At 43.6% G+C, this 22,805-nt stretch overlaps 1 protein-coding gene across 9 annotated transcripts in view; it reads right to left on the reverse strand.

Annotated features, from left to right (window-relative positions):
* The window catches only part of LOC124036032 (apoptosis-inducing factor 3), a 50,480-nt gene that overhangs the window by 20,985 nt on the left and 6,690 nt on the right, over positions 1-22,805 (reverse strand). For 2 of the 9 annotated variants that reach the window (XM_046350110.1, XM_046350109.1), the window contains exon 1: positions 18,610-18,941. The exons of the other annotated variants lie outside the window; for them this stretch is intronic. The gene's annotated coding sequence lies outside the window, so the exon portion shown is untranslated. Of the gene's footprint in view, positions 1-18,609; positions 18,942-22,805 lie in introns of those variants that run through there. 9 annotated transcript variants of the gene reach the window in all.

Raw genomic sequence — 22,805 nt, forward strand, 5'->3', positions numbered from 1 at the left:
AGCTATCTTTGGATGGTGGAGACTGTTATATTGGAAAATATAATAGCAAAGGCTACAGCCCGGAAGGGCTCATTACACCAGAGGTATGGCTACCTCTTGGGCTCTGTTCAATGGCATCTCATTATGGGAGATTTGCATTTTGGCACGTACAGCCACCCCTTATACTTTAATAAGGTCTTTACCAACTGGATGTCTCTGCACCTTTTCTTGTGGCATATTTGTGGCATCTGAGGGATGATGCTGTTGGAACTACACTGGCTTCGGAGAGCATGTCTGCATTATGGGAGTTGTCCCATAGTGAGACATCAAAAGGAGTATTTGAAATAGAACTCAAGATTACTTACGTAACCCCGATTCTATGTGAATATGAGTGAGATCGCAAGGAAGATGAGCAAGAGTGCAAGGAGGAGAGGCATGCAGTTTGGCGGGTTAAAGGCTCCCTTTATGGAGAGGGGCTCTCATTCGCCACTCAACTTGTCGGTCTCCAACAGCTGTGTGATTGGATATTTTGAGCTTATGGACACACCCAGGCGCATCCTGTAAGTAGCCTAGAGTTTTTGCAAGCCCTTCTCCTGTAGTGTGTGGTGTGTTTGCATGTATGTGAACCACTGCCCATTTTCGAAATTGAAATACAATACTTACTGTATATCAACCATGGCTCAACCTTTTTACAACGAACCAATACACTTTTCAAGCTATTCGTAATGCTGAGAAACATGAACAAAGTCCTGGAAAGGCCACTGTGGTAGTTAAGACTAGCCTAACACCAACAGCCATTAGCATTCACCACACCATCCACAGTCCTCTCAGTGGCATTGTTAAAACACATTTGTTTTCCACCAACAACAAAAAACAGCCTCATCAACCACTCGTTTGAAAGGGAAAGGGTATGTAGTTGTCCGTCAACCTGCCCGTCTGTATATATTGGATCAGAGAAGAGAACTCCATATTTTAGCGATTTCATTAATACAGTATGTCCTGTGAGGCCCAAACTTGGTTCTGTGAGGTTGTATAGAGCAGCTATTACTATTCCTGTGTGCTCTGCCCTCCAGCAACACTTGGCAACAATGTAAGGCTGAGAAAAGGTTGTCACTTGTTTTCAACCCTTCTCTCTCTACCATGAAGCTAATGTGTGTGTGTGTGTGTGTGTGTGTGTGTGTGTGTGTGTGTGTGTGTGTGTGTGTGTGTGTGTGTGTGTGTGTGTGTGTGTGTGTGTGTGTGTGTGTGTGTGTGTCCAAATGCCCTTAAAGTGGAATAGGTGTTAATTGGTAACATTTTTCCACGTACATTGTTACTTAATACATGACATGTTGCATACATAAGTGTTAACCATTAACAGCCTTTGCACCTATTCACTTTAAATGTCACTCTGTAGCGAAGGGAAGCAGAGGCCCCATGAGTTTCAAAACCACCTTTGTTTTGCTGCCAAACGCTGCCCACACACCCCTGCCAGGACTTGTGGTATTTCAACCCACTTGCTGTTGCTTAACAATACAGCAGTTGATAGGAATACGAGTGCGGTACTACAGTAAGAAGCATAAGAACAGTATGATTCATCGTCAATAGCAAAAACATCCTTTGGGTGGTGCAACTAAAGGGAGTACTTGATATTCAGAGCACAGCTTAATGTCCATGAGGTAAAAAAATATAAAAAAATAAAGCTAGAACCTGTTGAATGGAGCAGTGGTTAAGGTATTAGAGACCGGGTGAGCCGTGGAAAGCTCGCTCTTCTGAGTGACAAAACACATTTCACGCAGTAAAAAGTTTGTGCCGTGTCATCACTCTCAAACTGTTTAAGACAGTATTTACGCACACATATACTTCGCAATACATTCACCTCAAAAGGATCACAAAAAAAATGTTGAAGGATTTGAAGGATATTTCCATTTCACTTATTTTGCAGCATGTAATTAAATGATCAAGAGTCAGTTTGTCATCTTTAAAAAAAAAGGTAATATACAAGCTGAGCATGATAAACAACTGGGTAAGCCTGGTTCTTTTTGGGAAGAATGTGGGCGTTTGTTTTTCCCTACACAATTTGTGAAAATCTCCATGGCAACAGTTCATAATTTCCACTCTCAATGACACACCAACAAACAAACACACCTCAAAATGTAATTTCGTATTAGAACGATGTTTCCCTATGAAGAAATCAACAACAGTCAAAAACTGCATTAAGACTGAACCCTTACAACAAGATGTCACGTGTACTAAATTATAGTTCACATGGTAACACCACCTTTTCACATGTGAGAAGAACAACATGTTGTTTTCCCCACACATGTGAAATGCAGTTTCACATTTGAATTTTGCATTTTCACATTAGAAAACTCCAACTGTAAAAATCTCACTTCCACATGTGGAATTGCAGACTCACATGTGGGGTTGAAATAATGTTATTCTCCTCACATGTGAAAAGATGGTGTTCACATGTTGCAGTAGCAATGTTTCCACTGGTGGAATTAGGGTGACACATTTTTAAAAGCCCAAATGCAGGACAAGGGAACGATTTTGCAAGACATTTGCAAAACAGTGGACAAAATAATTGTTTTTGGGGCAGGTTAATGGATCACATTCAAATGGCGACATAGTTCTGCTGTCTGAAGGTCACTGCGTGTAAAAAGGGGCAAATCCTTAGTTGCTACATCAGTTTTTGGACTTTTAAATATGAACCCATAAATTCTTGAAGAATACACTGATTATACAAAACATTAAGAACAACTGCTCTTTCCATGACATAGACTGACCAGGTGAATCCAGGTGAAAGCGATGATCCCTTATTGATGTCACCTGTTAAATCCACTTCAAATCAGTGTAGATGAAGGGGAGGAGACAGGTTAATGAGGGAGTTTTAAGCTTTGAGACAACGAAGACATGGATTGTGTATGTGTGCAATTCCGAGGGGGAATGGGCAAGGCAAAAAAATGTAAATGCCTTTTGAACAGGGTATGGTAGTAGGTGCCAAGCGTACCAGTTTGTCTCAAGAACTGCAACGCTGCTAGGTTTCACGCTCAACAGTTTCCCGTGTGTATCAAAAAACGGTCCACCACCCAAAGGACATCCAGCCAAGTTGACATAACTGTGGGAAGCATTGGAGTCAACATGGACCAGCATCCCTGTGGAATGCTTTAGACACCTTGTAGAGTCCATGTCCTGACGAATTCAGGTTGTTCTGAGGGCAAAATGGGAGGTGTACAACGTATAAATGCCTCATGAGCTTAGCTTAACTCATATCCCATCAGAACACAAAATATAAGCTTGTTTACACCAATGCTTGTAAACAAAGTAGATGTAAACAACCACTATATAGTTGGTCGGTCCCTCAATGGGAGACCAGCTGTAGCTGGAAGTAAGAAAAAATAAACATCACATGGGGATTTATTTTTTCACAAGGGAAAACTTCACAGGTGTCCAAAAACCACGCCTGAAATTTCAACAACAACAATTTTATATTATATATATATATATACACACATACAAAAAAATAGTGTGTGTGTGTGTGTGTGCGTAAGGGAAGAGCACTATATCTTCCATGTGTCCATATCAATAATTCCATACAAATTCATATTTTATGAACATCAAAACTGCACCAGAAAGGCTGCTATTGTGAGGTTCAAGCAAGTCCGAGATATTTAGTGCTAACCCAAAGTAGGTTAAGCAGATTTGGTCCTCACAACATGATGCAGATCCCAGTCACTCACCATTGGGCCTGTCACCAAGCAGTGCTAATGATCCTTCCTGCAAACAAGCTGTCAGTTTCACTCACTTCTTCCCACAAATGTAATATTTTTCACTGGAATGTAGCTGGTAATAAGCCATTATGGCTCAAACCTTAGACAGTACCCCCCCAAATTAAAAAAGATATAGATTTGTATTTTATTTTAATTAAATCGACAATAATGTTAAACAGAGGGCCAAATTCAAATCGATGGCCGCCTCTATTTCTTAGAAAAGGGACTTTACTTTTTTTGAGCAGCCCACGTAAACATACTTCATTTCTAAATGGACTCCAGTTAAGGACTTCAACTGCATGAATATTTAACTGCACCACAGCCAATAGCACCTTACTTGATCACCGATGTGGCACTCCTGAGGGGTTGGTATCACACACACACACACACAGGTAAAATAAGGGGCGAAAAACATGATTCCCAGATATAACAACTTCCCACACCTGCACCTCCACCTTATACTACCAGGAGAATGTTGACCCATCCAGGTCATGATGAAGCCCACACACAAACAGATACAGCAGGCCAGGTAGTAAGTGACCCTTTTCCCTAAAGAGTCAATAACAAACTCCACACAGACTATAGCTGCACTGAACTGCCTTGGGCATTCAGTGACATCAAGAGTCAGATGTACAGTAGCTTCAATAAATCTGTATCAGAAATTATTTTGGTTCCTCAAGCAACCATACAGTAGGGTGCCATTTTCACCTTAAAGGCCCAGTTCAGTCAAAATGCAGTTTCCCCTGTGCTTTGTATCATATTGTACAACAGCGGATGAAAATAACACCGTAAAAGTTAGAAGAAAAAAAATGTTAGTGCTATTTCCAGCTGGTTGAAATTACAATTGAAACAGGATCATCTAAACAGCAGGTTTTGCATGGGTGGAGTTTTGGCTTGCCTGCTGACATCACCAGGCGGTATACTTCAACAGACCAATAACAAAGAGAGTTCCAAACCTCTTTGCCAATAACAGCTAGTTTTCAGGTTACATAGCAGTCCAATTGGGCCCTTCACTCAGACCACCTCCAGACAGTCCTAGCAAAATTATAACATTTTAAAAGGAAAACTATTCCAGTAAGGTACTTAATTGTTACCCAAAAATGATTTAACATTGAGATTCACTGCGTGCTCATAGAACAGGGCTGTGGAAAGCTGAGTGAAAATGGAGGAAATCTGAACTTCCGGAGGACCTATCCTCCTTCCACTCCTTCTCTACATCTGCTGCTAAAGCTGCTTTCTATCACTCTAAATTCCAAGCCTCTGTCTCCAACCCTGGGCAAGTCTTTTCCTCCCCTCCTCCCTCTCTTTGGAAAAAAAAGGTTGACGACATGAGCTCCTTATTTACACAGCCTATGGAGTCCACTGGTCCCACTTACACAAAACTACCCTAACAATTGTATTCGTTGCGTACACAGATTAGCAGATGTTGAAGCGGATGCAGCGAAAAGCTTATGTTTCTAGCTCCAGCGGTGCAGTAAGTGTCTAACAGTAGAATACCAATACACAAATAATCCCAACCCACCCCCCAAATGTACAAAATTATAAAAAATTCAGAACAAACAATATCAGAACGAGCAATGTCAGAGTCCAGAATATAAATATGTATAGACAGTATGGACAATATATAAGTAGGAAAATATATGTACAGCAGTACTTCAGTAGGATGAGCTATGTCGAGAATACAGTGTGTACAGCGCCTTCAGAAAGTATTCCAACCCCTTGACTTATTCCACATTGTTGTTATAGCCTGAATTCAAAATGGATTCCAAAAAAAGTCCCCCTCACCCATCTATACAAAATATCTCATAATTAAAGTGAAAACAGGTTTTTATACATTTTTGCAAATGTATTGAAAATGAAACACCAGTGTCTGGTGGAAAGCAGACTGAACCAGGTTTTCCTCTAGGATTTTGCCTGTGCTTAGCTCTGTTGTGTTGTATTGGATTTACTCCAAACATTTGTATTCAGGACAAAATGTTAACAGCTTTACCGCTGTTTTTGCAGTATTACATTAGTACCTTGTTACAAACAGGATGCATGTTTTGGAATATTTTTTATTCTGTACAGGCTTCCTTCTTTTCATGGTGACATCCCTGAGCGGTTTCCTTCCTCTCTGGCAACTAAGTTAAGGAATCCTGTATATTTGTAGTGACAGGTTCCCTCGGAGAGTTCATCAATGAGCTTGATGCCTTGATAAGCTCCTTTCCTGAGGACGGCTCACCTCTCACAGTTCTGGGCGACTTTAACCTCCCCACGTCTACCTTTGACTCTTTCCTCTCTGCCTCCTTATTTCCACTCCTCTCCTCTTTTGACCTCACCCTCTCACCTTCCCCCCCCCTACTCACAAGGCAGGCAATACGCTCGACCTCATCTTTACTAGATGCTGTTCTTCCACTAACCTCATTGCAACTCCCCTCCAAGTCTCCGACCACTACCTTGTATCCTTTTCCCTCTCGCTCTCATCCAACACCTCCCACACTGCCCCTACTCGGATGGTATCGCGCCGTCCCAACCTTCGCTCTCTCTCCCCCGCTACTCTCTCCTCTTCCATCCTATCATCGCTTCCCTCCGCTCAAACCTTCTCCAACCTATCTCCTGATTCTGCCTCCTCAACCCTCCTCTCCTCCCTCTCTGCATCCTTTGACTCTCTATGTCCCCTATCCTCCAGGCCGGCTCGGTCCTCCCCTCCCGCTCCGTGGCTCGATGACTCATTGCGAGCTCACAGAACAGGGCTCCGGGCAGCCGAGCGGAAATGGAGGAAAACTCGCCTCCTGCGGACCTGGCATCCTTTCACTCCCTCCTCTCTACATTTTCCTCCTCTGTCTCTGCTGCTAAAGCCACTTTCTACCACGCTAAATTCCAAGCATCTGCCTCTAACCCTAGGAAGCTCTTTGCCACCTTCTCCTCCCTCCTGAATCCTCCTCCTCCCCCCTCCTCCCTCTCTGCAGATGACTTCGTCAACCATTTTGAAAAGAAGGTCGACGACATCCGATCCTCGTTTGCTAAGTCAAACGACACCGCTGGTTCTGCTCACACTGCCCTACCCTGTGCTCTGACCTCTTTCTCCCCTCTCTCTCCAGATGAAATCTCGCGTCTTGTGACGGCCGGCCGCCCAACAACCTGCCCGCTTGACCCTATCCCCTCCTCTCTTCTCCAGACCATTTCCGGAGACCTTCTCCCTTACATCGCTCATCAACTCATCCCTGACCGCTGGCTACGTCCCTTCCGTCTTCAAGAGAGCGAGAGTTGCACCCCTTCTGAAAAAACCTACACTCGATCCCTCCGATGTCAACAATTACAGACCAGTATCCCTTCTTTCTTTTCTCTCCAAAACTCTTGAACGTGCCGTCCTTGGCCAGCTCTCCCGCTATCTCTCTCTGAATGACCTTCTTGATCCAAATCAGTCAGGTTTCAAGACTAGTCATTCAACTGAGACTGCTCTCCTCTGTATCACGGAGGCGCTCCGCACTGCTAAAGCTAACTCTCTCTCCTCTGCTCTCATCCTTCTAGATCTATCGGCTGCCTTCGATACTGTGAACCATCAGATCCTCCTCTCCACCCTCCGGCGCGGCCCACGCTTGGATTGCGTCCTACCTGACAGGTCGCTCCTACCAGGTGGTGTGGCAAGAATCTGTCTCCTCACCACGCGCTCTCACCACTGGTGTCCCCCAGGGCTCTGTTCTTGGTCCTCTCCTATTCTCGCTATACACCAAGTCACTTGGCTCTGTCATAACCTCACATGGTCTCTCCTATCATTGCTATGCAGACGACACACAATTAATCTTCTCCTTTCCCCCTTCTGATGACCAGGTGGCGAATCGCATCTCTGCATGTCTGGCAGACATATCAGTGTGGATGACGGATCACCACCTCAAGCTGAACCTCGGCAAGACGGAGCTGCTCTTCCTCCCGGGGAAGGACTGCCCGTTCCATGATCTCGCCATCACGGTTGACAACTTCATTGTGTCCTCCTCCCAGAGCGCCAAGAACCTTGGCGTGATCCTGGACAACCCCCTGTCGTTCTCAACCAACATCAAGGCGGTGGCCCGTTCCTGTAGGTTCATGCTCTACAACATCCGCAGAGTACGACCCTGCCTCACACAGGAAGCGGCGCAGGTCCTAATCCAGGCACTTGTCATCTCCCGTCTGGATTACTGCAACTCGCTGTTGGCTGGGCTCCCTGCCTGTGCCATTAAACCCCTTCAACTCATCCAGAACGCCGCAGCCCGTCTGGTGTTCAACCTTCCCAAGTTCTCACGTCACCCCGCTCCTCCGTTCTCTCCACTGGCTTCCAGTTGAAGCTCGCATCCGCTACAAGACCATGGTGCTTGCCTACGGAGCTGTGAGGGGAACAGCACCTCAGTACCTCCAGGCTCTGATCAGGCCCTACACCCAAACAAGGGCACTGCGTTCATCCACCTCTGGCCTGCTCTCCTCCCTACCACTGAGGAAGTACAGCTCCCGCTCAGCCCAGTCAAAACTGTTCGCTGCTCTGGCCCCCCCAATGGTGGAACAAACTCCCTCACGACGCCAGGACAGCGGAGTCAATCACCACCTTCCGGAGACACCTGAAACCCCACCTCTTTAAGGAATACCTAGGATAGGATAAGTAATCCCTCTCACCCCCCCCACTTAAGATTTAGATGCACTATTGTAAAGTGACTGTTCCACTGGATGTCATAAGGTGAATGCACCAATTTGTAAGTCGCTCTGGATAAGAGCGTCTGCTAAATGACTTAAATGTAAATGTAATGTAAATGTGTATTGATGCACCATCCAAACTGTAATTAATAATGTCACCATACTTAAAGGGATATTCAATGTCTGTTTATAACCATCTACCCCAATAGGTGCCCTTCTTCGCGAGGCATTGGAAAACCTCCCTGGTCTTTGTGGTTGAATCTGTGTTTGAAATTCACTACTTGACTGAGGGACCTTACAGATAATTGTATGTGTGGGGTACAGAGAAGAGGTAGTCATTCAAAAATCATGTTAAACACTATTATTGTCGACGCACCCTATGTGACTTGTTAACCACATTCTTACGACTGAACTTATTTAGGCCATAACAAAGGGGTTGGATACTTACTGATTCAAGACATTTCAGCTTTTCATTTTTTATACATTTTTAAGAAATTCAAAAAACTATAATTCCACTTTGGGCAGGCCAGTTCCAAAACTCAATTTCATCTAAAGTCAGGCTGTAACAACAAAATGTGGAAAAAGTCAAGGGGTGGGAATACCTAATACATAAACGCAAAAAACGAAATGTCCTCACTGTCAACTGCGTTTATTTTCAGCAAACTTAACATGTGTAGATATTTGTATGAACATAAAAAGATTCAACAGCATACAAACTGAACAAGTTCCACAGACATGTGACTAACAGATATGGAATAATGGATCCCTGAACAAAAAAGGGGGTCAAAATCAAAAGTAACAGTCAGTCAGTCCACCTCCAAATCAATCCCGCTCCAGAGTACAGGCCTTGGTGTAACGCTCATTCCTTCAACAATAAATGCAAATCCGACCATCACCCCTGGTGAAACAAAACCGCAACTCATCAGTGAAGAGCACTTTTTGCCAGTCCTGTCTGGTCCAGCAACGGTGGGTTTTTGGCCATAGGAGACGTTGTTGCCTGGTGAGGACCTGCCTTACAACAGGCCTCCAATCCCTCAGTCCAGCCTCTCTCAGCCTATTGCGGACAGTCAGCACTGATGGAGGGATTGTGCATTCCTGGTGTAACACGAACAGTTGTTGTTGCCATCCTGTACCTGTCCCGCAGGTGTGATGTTTGGATGTAGCGATCCTGTGCAGGTGTCGTTACACGTGGTTTGCCACTGCGAGGATGATCAGCTGTCCGTCCTGACTCCCTGTAGCGCTGTCGTAGGCATCTCACAGTACAGACATTGCAATTTATTGCCCTGGCCACATCTGCAGTCCTCATGCCTCCTTGCAGCATGCCCAGGGTACACAGATGAGCAGGTACCCTGGGCATCTTTCTTTTGGTGATTTTCAGAGTCAGTAGAAAGGCCTCTTTAGTGCCTTAAGTTTTCATAACTGTGACCTTAATTGTCTACTGTCTGTAAGCGGTTAGTGTCTTAATGTCTTAACAACCGTTCCACAGGTGCATGTTCATTACTTGTTTATGGTTCATTGAACAAGCATGGGAAACAGTGTTTAAAGCCTTTACAATGAAGATCTGTGAAGTTATTTGGATTTTTATGAATTATCTTCGAAAGACAAGGTCATGAAAAAGGGACATTTATTTTTTTGCTGAGTTTATAAAGTTAGAAATTAAGCTTAATTTCTCAGATATCAAATAAAATTAACAAAATAATGTTGCAGGAATGCTAATCTTAACTGTTTTTAACTACAGAAACAATTTGTGACCAGTGTATATATACTGTGCATATGGCAGCAGTCTACAGTTGTGGCAAAAAGTTTTGAGAATGACAAATGTTAATTTCCACAATGTTTGCTGCTTCGGTGTCTTTAGATATTTTTGTCAGATGTTACTATGGAGACCTGAAGTATAATTACAAGTGTTTCATAAGTGTCAAAGGCTTTTATTGACAATTACATGAAGTTGATGCAAATAGTAAATATTTGCAGTGTTGACCCTTCTTTTTCAAGACCTCTGCAATCTGCCCTGGCATGCTGTCAATTAACTTCTGGGCCACATCCTGACTGATGGCAGCTCATTCTTGCATAATCAATGCTTGGAGTTTGTCAGAATTTGTGGGTTTTTGTTTGTCCACCCGCCTCGAGGATTGACCACAAGTTCTCAATGGGATTAAAGTCTCGGGAGTTTCCTGGCCATGGACCCAAAATATCGATGTTTTGTTCCCCGAGCCACTTAGTTATCACTTTTGCCTTATGGCAAGGTGCTCCATCATGCTGGAAAATGCATTGTTCGTCACCAAACTGTTTCAGGATGGTTGGGAGAAGTTTCTCTTGGAGGATGTGTTGGTACCGGTCTTTATTCATGGCTGTGTTCTTAGGCAAAATTGTGAGTGAGCCCACTCCCTTGGCTGAGAAGCAACCCCACACATGAATGGTCTCAGGATGCTTTACTATTGGCATGACACAGGACTGATGGTAGCGCTCACCTTGTCTTCTCCGGACAAGCTTTTTTTCGGATGCCCCAGACAATCAGAAAGGGGATTCATCAGAGACTTTACCCCAGTCCTCAGCAGTCCAATCCCCATACCTTTTGCAGAATATCAGTCTGTCCCTGATGTTTTTTCTGGAGAGAAGTGGCTTCTTTGCTGCCCTTCTTGACACCAGGCCATCCTCCAAAGGTCTTCACCTCACTGTGCATGCAGATGCATTAACACCTGCCTGCTGCCATTCCTGAGCAAGCTCTGTACTGGTGGTGCCCCGATCCTGCAGCTGAATCAACTTTAGGAGACAGCCCTGGAGCTTGCTGGACTTTCTTGGGTGCCCTTGAAGCCTTCTTCACAACAATTGAACAGCTCTCCTTGAAGTTCTTGATGATCCAATAAATGGTTAATTGAGGTGCAATATTACTGGTAGCAATATCCTTACCTGTGAAGCCCTTTTTGTGCAAAGAAAAGATGACGGCACGTGTTTCCTTGCAGGTAACCATGGTTGACAGAGGAAGTACAATGATTCCAAGTACAACCCTTCTTTTGAAGCGTCCAGTCTGTTCTTTGAACTCAATCAGCATGACAGAGTGATCTCCAGCCTTGTCCTAGTCAACACTCACACCTGTGTTAACGAGAGAATCACTGACGTGATGTCAGCTGGCCCTTTTTTGGCAGGGCTGAAATGCAGTGGAAATGTTTTTTGGGGATTCAGTTCATTTGCATGGCAAAAAGGGACTTTGCAATTAATTGCAATTCATCTGATCACTCTTCATAACATTCTGGAGTATATGCAAATTGCCATCATACAAACTGAGGCAGCAGACTTTGGAAAAATCATATTTGTGTCATTCTCAAAACTTTTGGCCACGACTGTACAAGGTGCAGAGTAGAGTACTGGGCGGTAGCCGACTTGTAGTGATGACTGTTCAATCAATCAAATTTATTTATAAAGCCCTTCTTACATCAGCTGATGTCACAAAGTGCTGTACAGTAACCCAGCCTAAACAGTTTGATGCCCTGGAGATAGAAGCTAAGGGTCTTAGGGACACAGCTGAATTTCTTCTTTAGCCACCATCACAGTGTCGGTGTGGAGGGATCATTTCAAGTCATTAGTGATTTGCACGTTGAGGAACTGCTTTTGACCCTCTACACTCTGACCCGTCGATGTGGGTCGGGTTGTGCTCTCTCTGCTGTTTTCTGTAGTTCCCGATCATCTTCTTCATTTTGTTGACATTGAGGTAGAGGTTTTTTTCCTGGCACCATTCCACCAGGGCTCTCATTTCCCTGTAGGCTGTCCCGTCGTTGTTGGTAGTCAGGACAACATCTGATGTGTTGTCAGCAAACTTGATGATTGAGTTGGAGATGTGCATAGCCACGCAGTCATGGGTTAACAGGGAGTACAAGAGGGGGCTGAACACACACCCATGTGGGACCCCCATGTTGAGGATCAGCGTGGCAGAAGTGTTGTTGCCTACCATCACCACCTGGGGTTGGCCGTCAGGAAGTCTTGGACCCAGTTGTACAGGGAGGAGCACAGGCCGAGGGCCCTGAGCTTAGTGATGAGCTTAGAGGGCAATGTTGTTGTTGAAGGCTGAGCTGTAGTCGATGAACAGCATTCTCACATAGGTATTCCTCTTGTCCAAGTGGAATAGGGCAGTGGGCAGTGCAATGGCAATGAAGCATCCGTGGATCTGTTGGGGCAATATGCAAAGTGTAGTGGGTCTTCACTAGCCTTTCAAAGCACTTTATGATTACAGAAGTCAGCGCTACGAGGCGGTAGACATTTCGTTTAGTCACCTTCGCTTTCTTGGGTACATGAACAATGATGGACATCTTGAAGCAAGTGGGGACAACAGACTGGGATAGGGAGAGATCGAATATGTCCGTAAACACTCCATATCGTGTCTGGCTTTCCCTTTATCTCCGGAATAATAATAATAATATATAATAATATATGCCATTTACTGGAGTCCCTGCCACATGCGTCTCATCACAGGAGTCTCATCCCCTCGCTCTCCAGATGAAATCCTGCGACTAGTGATTTCCAGCCGCCCGACAACCTGCCCACTCGACCCCATCCCCTCTTCAGAATCTCTCTGGAGACCTTCTTCCATCAGCAACTGACCACTGGCTGCATCCAAAATCACTCCCTTCCTCAAGAAACCAAAACTCAAACTCTGATGTCAAAAATAACAAAAGATCGCTACCCCTTCTTTCTTTTCTTTACAAAACACTCGAACATGCTGTCTCTCTTGTTATCACTCTGAGAATGATCTTCTTGAGCCCAACCAGTCAGGCTTCAAGACGGGTCACTCAACTGAGACTGCTCTCCTCTGTGTTACAGAGGCTCTCCGCTCCGCCAAAGCCGACTCTCTCATCTATTCTCAGCCTCCAAAATCTATCTGCTGCCTTAGCCAACATGAACCATCAGATCCTCCTCTCCACCCTCTCAGGGCTGGGCATCTCAAGCTCTGCACACTGCTGGATTGCCTCCTACCTGGCAGTTTGATCCTACCAGGTGGCGTGGAGAGGATCTGTGTCTGCAATACGTGCTCCCATTACTGGTATCCCCCAGGGCTTGGTTCTAGCTCCTTTGCTCTCTACACCAAGTCACATCCTCTCATGGTCTCTCTTATCATTGCTATGCAGATAACACTCAACTACTTTATCATTCCCCTCTGACACCCAGGTGGCGACACACATCTCTGCTTGAATGTCGGCCCACCACCTCAAGCTCATCTTGACAAGATGGAGCTGCTCTTCCTCTCATCACGGTTGACTACTCCAGTGCCCCCCCCCCCAAAGAGAGCAAAGAACCTAGGAAAGACCCTGAACAGTTCTCTGCAAACATCAAAAAAGTGACTCGCTCTTGCAGGTTCAAGCTCTACAACATCTATAGAGTATGACCTTTCCTCACACAGGAAGCAGCGTAAATCTTAATCCAGGCACTCCTCATATTCCTTCTGGCCTACTGCAACTCTCTGTTGGCTGGGCTCCCTGTTTGTGCCATTAAACCCCTGCAACTTATCCAAAACTCCGCAGCCCGTCTGCTGTTCAACCTTCCCAAGATCTCCCACGTCACCCCGCTCCTACGTACACTCCACTGGCTTCCAGTCGAAGCTCACATCCACTACAAGACCATGGTGCTTGCCTAGAGAGCAGCAAGGCGAACTGCCCCTTCCCACCTTCAGGCTATGCTCAAACCCTACATCCCAACTCTGAGCACTCCGTTCTGCCACGCCTGATCTCTTGGCTGTCCCACCTCTACAGCACGTCAGCTCCTGCTCAGGCTAGTCAAAGCTTTTCTCTGTCCTGGTATCCCAATGGTCCCTGCCCATCTTCCCGAAAACTGATAAATGACTAAAATGTCAAATGCAAATGTAGATTTAAAAGACTGCTATGCAAGAGTGTCTAACCTCGTTGTCTAACCTTGTAAAATAAAAAATGACATTATATTACATTTATTGAATGCAGTCACTCCCCTTAATGTATTCTGAAGATTTTATGACTCTCGGACCAAGAGCATTTATTCAAAATAGCTTCAGAAGTTTCCTAATTGTATGTTCGTTAATAGGAAAATGTAATTTTTTTCCATTTCCTGAAAAGATGAGGTTTTGGAGATAGTTTTCATCAGACAGCGACGGTATGTTTTCCTTCTGTAGGGATGTGGTTTCTCGATGCTGTAGATGAAGGAACAGGATCAATTGTCCCCCAAGCGCGGGTGACTGGTTATTTAACATATCAATTGGTTACTATATTAATATTTCATTCATCTAACACCTGTTACAAAAGGTAAATCAGGCCTTGGTTAAAGATTAGGCCTCTCGCTTTCATCCATGGCTGATGAGGGCAGACGATCATGACAAAGTAACACCACACTTCATGTTTGACCACACCTCTCACCTAATCAAGCCTGTGAAGTACTCATTTTGAACATTCTTGATATATTATAAAACCTGCACGACTGATCGAATACTTAGCTTGTTGCGCATCTTTGATTGATACATTTTTTTTTAAGCTGATGAAATAATAACAATTGTTTACACATAACAGTCTAAGCCGGGGAAGGGGGACTCTACTAAGCTACACAGAATTGTTAAGGTCATACCAAGGATAATTTAGCTATTTTAAATCAATAAATCTTTTTATGTTTTGATGAAACATTTATTAGCCCATACAAACGCATGAAATAATAAGGTCTCCTATCTGGAACAGAAGGGTTTTTCTTAAAATTGTAGTAATAGTAAAGACATCAAAACTATGAAATAACACATATGAAATCATGTAGTAACCTAAAAATGAGTTAAACAAATAGCCTCCCTTTGCCTTGAGGACAGCTTTCCACACTCTTGGCATTCTCTCAACCAGCTTCATGAGGTATTCACCTGGAATGAATTTCATATAACAGGTGTGCCTTGTTAAAAGTTCATTTGTGGAATTTATTTCCTTCTTAATGCATCTGAGCCAATCAGTTGTGTTGTGACAAGGTAGGGGTGGGAAACAGAAGATAGCCCTATTTGGTAAAAGACCAAGTCCATATTATGTCAAGAACAGCTCAAATAAGCAAAGAGAAATGACAGTCCATCTGTAACGGATCTCTTCGTCGTCTGGCGACGAGTATGAAATATTGGACCAATATGCAGCGTGGTAAGTGTCCGTCATAATGTATTGACTGAACGCACAAACCAAAATAACAAAATTAAATGGAAACAAAACAGTTCTGTAAGGTGACAGACACTAAACAGACAACAATCACCCACAACCAAAATGGGGAAAACAGGCTACCAAAGTATGATTCTCAATCAGAGACAACGAACGACACCTGCCTCTGATTGAGAACCATACTAGGCCAAACACATAGAAAAAGGAACAGACTACCCACCCCAACTCACGCCCTGACCAACCTAACACAAAGACATAAAAAAGGAACTAAGGTCAGAACGTGACACCATCATTACTTTAAGACATGGTCATTCAACCCGGAAAATTTCAAAAACTTTGAAAGTTTCTTCAAGTTCAGCCACACCATCAAGCACTATGACGAAACTGGCTCTCATGACAACCGCCACAGGAAAGAAAGACCCAGACTTACCTCTGCTGCAGAGGATAAGTTCATTAGAGTTACCAGCCTCAGAAATTGTAGCCCAAATAAATGCTTCAGAGTTCAAGTAACAGACACATCTCAACATCAACTGTTCAGATGAGACTGCGTGAATCAGGCCTTCATGGTCGAATTGCTACAAAGAAACCACTACTAAAGGACACCAATAGGAAGAGACTTGCTTGGGCCAAGAAATACAAGCAATGGATGTTAGACCGGTGGAAATCTGTCCTTTGGTCTGATGAGTCCAGATTTGAGATTTTTGGTTCCAACAGTGTTGGAGCGAACCATTAAGGAAAGCTCAGCTTTACATATAGATAGGTTTGGCTGCTGGGCTGAAGTAGCAAGGACATGCACATTAAGAGAAGATGATACCTAGGCCATATGACACCCAGACCATACTATATTTAAGAAAGAATACCTTAACCAAGACCATACGTGCATTTATGACAGCTGAATGTGCAATGCTCAGCAGGATACAGGAAGAAAGATGTAGGCAAGATAACTGATGACTAACACGTAATACATAAGCATGCAATACATACATTATTTTTAGAACATGGAAAGAGTTCTGTCATCGTTGTAACCTAACCAAAAGCAGATATGAGCGTTAGTGGGCGTAAACAAGCAAATAACTCAGAATAGGAATTTAATGGTGGCAGACGAACTATGGTGGCAGTAACTTTATTTACATATGTGATGTACACAAATACTATGTATGTATAAAAGCAGAGCCAGTGCTAAGAAGGGGCGGCTGTTCCGCGGACCAGCACGGCTCTTAATACCTTGTATTAAAGTCTACATTGAATTCACAAAGTTCTTCTGAGAGTATTATATTTCTGAAACAATTATCCACGACAACAGCCGTGTCTTTGTGAGATGCAGAGTAGGTCACTCGGATGATCTCCGCATGTGTGCTTCCCACCGTGAAGCATGGAGGAGGTGGTGTGATGGTGTGGGGGTGCTTTGCTGGGGACACTGTCTGTGATTCATTTAGAATTCAAGGCACGCTTAACCAGCAAGGCTACTATAGTATTCTGCAGCGCTACGCCATCCCATGTGATTTGCACTTAGTGTGACTATCTCTAGTTTAAATTGACCCATTTTTTAATGAGAATTTGTGTATTATGCTAATTAGATTTCCATGGGGGCGTGTTCATCGACTCTAGGCTAAAGGATGGAAAGAAGCTTGAGTGACTTTGTTTATTTCCAGAGGCTACCAGTTTTACACTGGATGTATTATAAAACATTGCATTGGAGCTAATCAGATTCCCCAATGAGAGGCTCTAGAAGCATGGGAAACCATCCTACATTTGTGACTAAGTGCATTCACCCTTTGTCTTGCATATGCTGGCATGCTTGTTTAAGTTTGTTGTCCAAAAACTATAGTTATTTAAGGTCAGATCAAAATCTAACGTTTCTTTTTGCGTGCAAAATGTGTCTTCGGTCATGGCAGTCCCGTGGAAACAGAAGGTTCATAATTGTACAGTTACGTTTACTCCATCACAGTTAAATCATGTAATCATGCATATGTCCAAGATGAACAAGGTTCCATGGAGATACTATGCCCAAAAGACAGTTAAGTTGCCATTCAATAGATGCTGAAAGTTGTTAAGTCTGGAATGTAACATATGATCTCTGAAATGCGTTTTTTCCATGATCAGGCTGCAGAGGTCAGGCTGTTGAACTTGTTGTGGAAATCAGAGGGTAACCATTAGTACACTTGGTGAGATAAGGCAGGAATACCACGTGGTACCAGAGAAGTTCTATCTGCTTACAATTAGTTGTGTTAACCATGTAACTTCACACCAAACTTGAAACTGAACTGAATTTACTTCAATTTAAAAAAAGACCCCTATCTGGGGAAAAAAAAAACATGCACATAAACATTGAGTCTGATTTTGAAGTTGGCAGATAAACAAAAAATAATGAAAATATATAACGCGGAGTAGCTGGCAGCGGCACTATAGAGATGGAGTGTCAGGGCATTTGTGCTACTTTCAGCATTTGCCTCCAAATTAGGCCAAAGGAGTTGTGATGTCATGGAAAACCAGAATAGAATTTTACAGAGGGGTGTCCACTCCTGCAGGGGACCAGTTTCCATGGTCAGAAACAACGATTGAAACAACCAATTTCTCAGGCATTTCACACATTCAGCACCTAGGTACACATGAATTGCACACACTCACGTGAGCGCACACACACACACACAATATCAAAATGAAACGAAACAATTATTATCTACCTCAGTGGACCTTTCATTGTGTTGAGGGCAGAATATCCCTCAATGAAAGACTTCCTAATTGAGGCAATATTCCTGTAATTTCCCGAACATAAACACACACTTGCCACTGTATAATTGTACATATTTGTGAAGTGCCTTGTGTTTATTGGTGTAGTGTGTGTCAGAGTATTTGATATATCACTGCACCACATTTCTCCACTTCTTTAAGCAGGACTGCAGAAATATGTGGAACTGTCCCAGAAACAAGGTACTTCCTTGGCTCTATAATGCTTAATGGACATAGTGCTGTACCAAATGCTGAACACAGAATGTAGTATAGTCCATTTGTTATACTAAGCACCACACTAAGATATATCAGCAGTAACAAGCACAATCCTATAATCAGCCCTTGCTGACTGTAAAAGAGGGAAATAATTTTACCCAACAATCCAGTGTGGAGCAGGTGCACTATCGAGTGCCTGTCTGTCAAACGTCCCAATGTTCAGCCTTCCCTGTGGAGCACGGTGGCATACTATCAAACCAGTCCTCTGAGAATCCTGTCCCTCCGGGATTGGCTCGCTCTTCTAGAGTATTCCCACTCCGTATCTCCCGTTCAGCTCTCCTCCTGTCCCCACTTCCTCCTCTGCAGCAGTAACGGCCGGTGCTCTAGTGGATGTGCTATCACTGAGAGAAACCTCTCGAGCACAGTGATTGGGGGGGGGGGGGGGGGGGTCGTGGAAGCTGCTCTCTCTCACTGACGGAGCCTGCGAATGCAGCACCAGGGACCTCTGCCAGTTTCCAAGCCGTATGCAGTATTGACGGAGTTGCTGGGTGGATGCTAACATGGCACAAATTCTCACAGTGCTCGGCTCTCTTCCCCCCCTTCCTCTTTCACTCTCTCCCACACACGCAGACACACACACACACTCCCCCTCCTGCTTAGATCCTTTCAGCATCGCCTTCAGATACTAAAGACCTGACTGCCAGTTAAGCCTGTTTAAAGACTGGCTGGGCTCCCCCCTGCACTGGCTGGTCTGCCTGGGCTCCCCCCTGCACTGCCTGCTTGCTCTGCCTGCTTGATCAGACAGGTCTCATAAACTAAACATAACATAGTAAATGTAAATCCAGGACAGTGAAATGAGCATGATGTTGAATTTTTGTTATTTAAAAAAAACTTTTCACCCCTTTGTCGTGATATCTAAATTGGAATTATAGTCTTGTCCCATCACTGCAACTCCCATACGGACTCGGGAGAGGCAAAGGTTGACAGCCATGCGTCCTCCGAAACATGACCGTGCCAAGCCGCACTGATTCTTGGCACACTGCTCGCTTAACCTGGAAGACAGCCGCACCAATGTGTCAGAGGAAACATTGTACAACTAGCAACCGTGTCAGCATGCATGCACCCGGCCCTCCTGATGGGACAAGGACATCCCAACTGGCCAAATCCTACCCTAACCAAGACGATTCTGGGCAAATTGTGCACCACCTCCCAGTCACGTCCGGCTGCAACACAGCCCGGGATCGAACCTGGATCTGCAGTGACACCTCAGCACTGCGATACAGTGCCTTAAACCACTGCGCCATTCGGGATGCCCTAGCATGATATGTTGGTTGTGTGCTCAAATATCATCACTGAAAACTTTAGCATTATAGCTATTAGCAACTAGTTAGCATGTTAGCTAACCCTTCCCCGAACCGTAACCCTAACCTACAGTGGCAAGAAAAAGTATGTGAACCCTTTGTAAATGGCTGGATTTCTCCATAAATTGGTCATAAAATTTGATCTGATCTTCATCTAGGACACAACAATAGACAAACACAGTCTGCTTAAACTAATAAGACAAACAATTATACGTTTTCATGTCTTTGTTGAACACACCGTGTAAACATTTACAGTGCAGCGTGATTAAAGTATGTGAACACTTGGATGTAATAACTGGTTGACCCTCCTTTGGCAGCAATGACCTCAACCAAATGTTTTCTGTCGTTGCGGATCAGACCTGCACAACGGTCAGGAGGAATTTTGGACCATTCCTCTTTACAAATCTGTTTAAACTGCAATATTCTTGGGATGTCTGGTGTGAACTGCTCTCGAGGTCGTGCATCTCAATCGGGTTGAGGTCAGGACTCTGACTGGGCCACTCCAGAAGGCCTATTTTCTTCTGTTGAAGCCATTCTATTATTGATTTACTTCTGAGTTTTGGGTCGTTGTCCTGTTGCATCACCCAACTTCTGTTGAGCTTCAATTGGTGGACAGATTGCCTAACATTTTCCTGCAAAATGTCTTGATAAACATGTGAATTCATTTTTCCGTTGATGATAGCAAACTGTCCAGGCCAAGAGGCAGCCCCAAACCATGATGCTGCCTCCACCATACTTTACGGTTGGGATGAGGTTAATGTTGGTGTGCTGTGCCTTTTTCTTCTCCACACACAGTGTTGTGTTGTCCAAACAACTCAACTTTGGTCTCATCTGTCCACAGGCTATTTTGCCAGTAGCGCTGTGGAACATCCAGGTGCACTTTTGCAAACTTCAGAAGTGCAGCAATGTTTTTTTTTGCGACAGCAGTGGCTTCTTCCGTGATGTCCTCCCATGAACACCATTCTTATTTTGTGTTTTACATATCGTAGACTCGTCAGAGATGTTAGCATGTTCCAGAGATTTCTGTAAGTCTTTAGCTGATACTCTAGGATTCTTCTTAACGTCATTGAGCATTCTGCGCTGTGCTCTTGCAGGCATCTTTGCAGGACGGCCACTCCTAAGGAGAGTAGCAACAGTGCTGAACTTTCTTCATTTATAGACAATTTGTCTTACTTGTGGACTGATGAACATCAAGGCTTTTAGAGATACTTTTGTAACCCTTTCCAACTTTAGGGCATGGCAGCTCTAACCAACATATCCAATCTCATCTCGTTGATTGGATTCCAGGTTAGCTGACTCCTGACTCCAATTAGCTTTTGGAGAAGTCATTAGCCTAGGGGTTCACATACAGTTGAAGTTGGAATTTAAATACACTTAGGTTGGAGTCATTAAAACTCGTTTTCAAACCACTCCACACATTTCTTGTTAACAAACTATAGTTTTGGCAAGTCGGTTAGGACATCTACTTTGTGCATGACACAAGTAATTTTTCGCACATTTGTTTACAGACAGATTATTTCACTTATAATTTACTGTATCACTATTCCAGTGGGTCAGAAGTTTACACACACCAAGTTGACTGTGCCTTTAAACAGCTTAGAAAATTCCAGAAAATGATGTCATGGCTTTAGAAGCTTCTGATTAGCTAATTGACATAATTTATCATCATTAGTCATTTAGGTCAACATTGGATCATTCAGAGATCCTCACTGAACTTCTGGAGAGAGTTTGCTGCACTGAAAGTAAAGGGGCTGAATAATTTTGCACGCCCAATTTTTCAGTTTTTGATTTGTTAAAAAAGTTAGAAATATCCAATAAATGTCGTTCCACTTCATGATTGTGTCCCACTTGTTGTTGATTCTTCACAAAAAAATACAGTTTTATATCTTTATGTTTGAAGCCTGAAATGTGGCAAAAGGTCGCAAAGTTCAAGGGGGCCGAATAATTTCGCAAGGCACTGTAGATGGCATCATGAGGCAGGACAATAATGTGGATATATTGAAGCAACATCTCAAGACATCAGTCAGGAAGTTAAAGCTTGGTCTCAAATGGGTAATCCAAATGGACAATGACCCCAAGCATACTTCCAACGTTGTGGCAAAATGGCTTAAGGACAACAAAGTCAGGGTATTGGAGTGGCCATCGAAGCCCTGACCTCAATCCCATAGAAAATTTGTGGGCAGAACTGAAAAAGCGTGTGTGAACAAGGAGGCCTACAAACCTGACTCATTTACACCAGCTCTGTCAAGAGGAATGGGCCAAAATTCACACAACTTAATGTGGGTGTCTACCCGAAATGTTTGACCCAAGTTAAACAATTTAAAGGCAATGCTACCAAATACTAATTGAGTGTATGTACATTTCTGACCCACTGGGAATGTGATGAAAGAAAAGCTGAAATAAATCACTACTATTATTCGGACATTTTACATTCTTAAATTAATTGACCTAAGACAGGGAATGTTAACTAGGATTAAATGTCAGGAATTGTGAAAAACTGAGTTTAAATGTATTTGGCTATGGTGTATGTAAACTTCCGAATTCAACTGTACTTTTTCCAACCTACACTGAATGTTTAAATTATGTATTCAATATAGACAAGAAAAATACAATAATTTGTGTGTTGTTAATTGAAACACACTATGTTTTGACTTAGATGAAGATCAGATCAAATTTGAAAACCAATTTGAAAACCAACCAATTTATGCAGAAATCCAGGTAATTCCAAAGGGTTCACATACTTTTTCTTGACACTTTACATGCCCGTCTGTGTGGAAATGTTCTGCCCACTGTAAATACCTATCTGACTGCAACATGTAACGTGTTGGTCCCATGTTTCATGAGCTGAAATAACATTTCCCAGAAATGTTTCATACGCACAAGAAGCTTATTTCTCAAAAATGTAAACTAATTTGCTTACATCTCTGTTCGTGAGCATTTCTACTTTGCTAAAATAATACATCCACCTGCCAGGTGTGGCATATCAAGAAGCT

The sequence above is a fragment of the Oncorhynchus gorbuscha genome, linkage group LG05, assembly GCF_021184085.1.
Source record: "Oncorhynchus gorbuscha isolate QuinsamMale2020 ecotype Even-year linkage group LG05, OgorEven_v1.0, whole genome shotgun sequence".
In the NCBI taxonomy this organism is placed as follows: domain Eukaryota; kingdom Metazoa; phylum Chordata; class Actinopteri; order Salmoniformes; family Salmonidae; genus Oncorhynchus; species Oncorhynchus gorbuscha.